This window comes from Gorilla gorilla, chromosome 1 (genome assembly GCF_029281585.2).
Source record: "Gorilla gorilla gorilla isolate KB3781 chromosome 1, NHGRI_mGorGor1-v2.1_pri, whole genome shotgun sequence".
In the NCBI taxonomy this organism is placed as follows: Eukaryota; Metazoa; Chordata; class Mammalia; order Primates; family Hominidae; genus Gorilla; species Gorilla gorilla.
This window is the reverse complement of record NC_073224.2, coordinates 106,636,475-106,640,880: the sequence shown is the minus strand read 5'-3', so window position 1 is coordinate 106,640,880 and position 4,406 is coordinate 106,636,475.

Below are 4,406 nucleotides of genomic sequence, written 5' to 3'. Positions count from 1 at the left end.
ACCTCCCTGCCTCCCAGGCTCAAGTGATTCTCGTGCCTCAGCCTCCAGAGTAACAGGGACTACAGGCACGCACCACCACGCCTGGCTAATTTTTGTAATTTTAGTAGAGACGGGGTTTCACCATATTGCCCAGGCTGGTCTTGAACTCCAGAGCTCAAGTGATTTGCCCTCCTTGGCCTCCCAAAGTGCTGGTATTACAGACATTAGCCAGCATGCCCGGCCTAAATACATTTGTATAATTAAAAATATTTCATTCTTTATTAACATTTTCAGACCTAATTTTTTTTATTATTTAGTGAAATTGAAAGTCGTATAGCTCTACAATTGTCAAGCTCTTATTAGCAGACCCTTGAAATGGAAATCTCTTTTAGCTACTGTAATGGTTAATACTGAGTGTCAACTTGATTGGATTGAAGGATGCAAAGTATTGATCCTGGGTGTGTCTGCGAGGGTGTTGCAAAAAGAGATTAACATTTGAGTCAGTGGGCTGGGAACGGCAGATCCACCCTTAATCTGGCACCCTAATCAGCTGTCAGTGCAGCTAGAATATAAGCAGGCAGAAAAATGTGAAAAGAGAGACTGGCCTAGCCTCCCAACCTACATCTTCCTCCCGTGCTGGCTGCTTCCTGCCCTCGAACATCGGACTCCAAGTTCTTCAGTTTTGGAACTCGGACTGGCTCTCCTTACTCCTCAGCCTGCAGATGGCCTATTGTGGGACCTTGTGATCGTGTGAGTTAATAAACTCCCCTTTATTCTCCCATTAGTTCTGTCCCTTTAGAGAACCCTGACTAATACAGCTACCCAGAGCAGTTTGTGATCACTGCCCGATCTCTTCTTCAGAGTCTGTGGCATTATTGACTCTGTTTTTACTGGGTTCATCCTATTCTCTTTCTCTCTCTCTCTCTTTTTTTTTTTCTTTTGAAACAGGGTCGTGCTTTGTCACCAGGCTGGAGTATAGCAACATGATCTCAGCTCACTGCAACCTCTGCCTCCTGAGCTCAAGCAATCCTCCTGTCTCAGCCTCCAGAGTACCTGAGACTACAGGCACGTGCCAACTCACCCTGCTAATTTTGGAGGGGGCACAGGGTGGGATGGATTTGGTAGAGACAGGTTTTGCCATGTTGCCCAGGCTGGTCTTGAACTCCTGGGCTCAAGCCATCCACCAGCCTCGGCCTCCCAAAGTGCTGGGATTACAGGTGTGAGCCACTGCACCTGGCCCCATTCTGATTAATGCAATTAGAAAGTCTTCTAATCATACAATAAAGCAAAGTGCAAATAGTTCTTATGCTTTCATCTTTAAAGGGCAACCAAATGATTTAGGATATATATATTTGCAACTATAACCTAGAAAAGTCATATGACTTGGAAGTAAAAAGCTAAAGCAAAACACAAAATCTGGAAATATATCATTCTGATCACAGAGAGATGAGAGGTATATGTCACCAGATATTAAAAGGATCTTTTTTCAGTTATATAAAAAAGTCAAGCTATTCTGGAATATGCAATTATTTAAAACATCCAGAAGTTTTTCTAAAAAACAAATTATGGTAGAAATTTGTTTATATATTCATTGCTAATTTCTTAGCGCTTTAAATCCCTTAGGTGAAGGAAAATTCCTTAGGTTTTTATATTAAGGAACTGTGGCAGGCAGAATAATCCCTCCTAACCCTAAGAAGTCCATGTCCTAATCCTCAGAGTGAATATGTTACCTTACAGGACAAAAGGGATTTTGCAGGTGTGATGAAGTCAAGGATTTTGAGACGGGGAGATTATCCTGGGCCCAATGTAATCACAAGAGTCCTTATAAGTAAAAGAGGGAAATGGGAAAGTCAGAGTCAGAGATGCTGGAAGTGGAGGTCAGCGTGGTGCAATAGTTAGCTTTGAGATGAAGGCGGGCCATGAGCCAAGGAATTCGGGCAGCACCTAGAAGCTGGAAAAGCCAAAGAACAGATTCTCCCATAGAGCCCACAGAAGGAACACAGCCCTGTGGACACCTTGATTTTAGCACCGTAAGATCCATTTCCATCATCTAACCTCTAAAACTGTAAGAAAATTAATTTGTGTTAAGTGGCTACATTTGTGGTAATTTGTTATAGCAACAATATGAAACTAATACAGGAGCATTTTATTAGTCTTTTAGTACTTTGACTATCCCGTTCAGTCAGAATTGTGGCATTTAAATAATTACATCTCGTATATATATGTATTTTTTTTTTTTTTAGATGGAGTCTTGCCCTGTCACCCAGGCTGGAGTGCAGTGGGGCAATCTCAGCTCACTGCAAGCTCCGCCTCCTGGGTTCACTCCATTCTCCTGCCTCAGCCTCCCAAGTAGCTGGGACTACAGGCACCCACCACCACGCCCGGCTAATTTTTGTCTGTGTGTTTTTTTTTTTTTTTTTTTTTTAGTAGAGACAGGGTTTCACCATGTTAGCCAGGATGGTCTCGATCTCCTGACCTCGTGATCCACCCGCCTCGGCCTCCCAAAGTGCTGGGATTACAAGCGTGAGCCACCGTGCCTGTCCAATTACATCTCATATTATCACGTTGGCTATAAAACTGTATGCACCCTTTTTATGGTTGCTAATAACAATGTTTTTGCTCAAATATACTTGCTATTTACCTTTAAGTGAATAATGTATTCCAGAATTAAAATCCAGGGCAAATATACACACAATAAGGAGCACCACTCTAGCAATGCAAGACACGTTTAGTAGACATGACACATGCATTTAAATATGTGGAAAATTCTAAGCAGCTACCTATCAAATCTCAAGAGATAAAGTCCAGCAGCCCAACCACACTGGCTGTCAAACAGGCTGAAATTTGATTCAGAAAATAGAATCTGATTCAGAAGACAAAAATGGTAACGTTAACAATGCTATTTTGATGTGACCCTTTAGCAGAAAGCTGACCTTTTCGACAGCTGTTAAAAAGCAAGGTATGTCTGTAGGAGAGAGCAGAGCTTGATAAATGAAGAAAACAGGTCTATCCCCATAATAGAGAGAGAAATCACTGACAATTTAGTCTCATCTTGTTCCACTGTCATTTTAACAGTGGAAGCTGCCACTGCGAAAGCTCGCTGCATGGCACCTGTTAGGCCTCATTCTCATCTCGCAGTTCCCAGAATTCCTCTTGATTGCAGCATCCATACACTCTTCATTTTCCTGCAAGGTATTATTTGGACACTCTTAAAGAATCCCTTTTTTTTTTTTTTTTCCCGAGACGGAGCCTCACTTTGTTGCCCAGGCTGGAATGTAGCGGCGCAATCTCGGCTCACTGCAACCTCCTCCTCCCGGGTTCAAGCGATTCTCCTGCCTCAGCCCCCCGAGTAGCTAGGACTACAGGCGTGCGCCACCACACCAGCTAATTTTTGTATTTTTAGTAGAGGCGGGGTTTCACCATGTTGGCCAGGCTGGTCTCGAACTCCTGACTTCAAGGGATCCACCCACCTCTGCCTCCCAAAGTGCTGGGATTACAAGCATGAGCCACCACACCCGACCCTCTTAAGGAATCCTAATTGCAACTTTTAAGGCTTGTAATTCCTCCAAATAACTAAAGCAATAGCACATACTCTAAAAAGAAAACTTTTCTTCCTTTGCCAATATATTGACAAATTTGGAAAAGATAAAATCCCAACATAATGTTCATTGTTCTTATGATTATGACTCTTGAATCTTTATGCAGATAACTCTGTACACAGACTAGTCCCTCATCTTTCCCAAAATGCTTAAGAAAAACAAGAATGTTTAATCCAGATGCTGTTTTCTAAATTGGCCAAAATGTGTTATTCCTTGATTTCAAATGCAAGAAATTATTTCAGTTTAGCACTTACATCTTAAGAAAGTAAGCTTCAAAAATTCTCCTGTTTCTCCTGTGATGCGTCAATATCATTTGGCCTTTGGCTTCGATTAGGACATGAGTTGATTTCTTCTTAGCCCTAACTAATGGTTATGTAGTAGACTGACTTTTCAAATAGTGTGTTTAGAATAAATTAGTTCATTACGGAACATTTTCTTTATTTTCAGCTGGCATCAATGTGGGCATCAAGGTGTCCTACTAAGCAGTTTAATCTGAATTGGTAACATGGATTATATATACCTATAGTAACTTGGAGATTTTACTGTATTTCTCTTTTGAGATGTTTTACATAATTTTTTTCTCCTTGATGTGCTACTAAACTGTCTGTAGAGAACTGTATGCTTTAAGTCTAAACATCAAGTACAATGTGGGTTGAAGGGATGATATCAAAAAAAGCAAACTCCATCCTTTTTTTTTTTTTTTTTTTTTTTTGAGACAGAGTCTCGCTCTGTCACCCAGGCTGGAGTGTAGTGGCACGATCTCGGCTCACTGCAACCTCCGCCTCCCAGATTCAAGTGATTCTCCTGCCTCAGCCTCCCAGTAGCTGG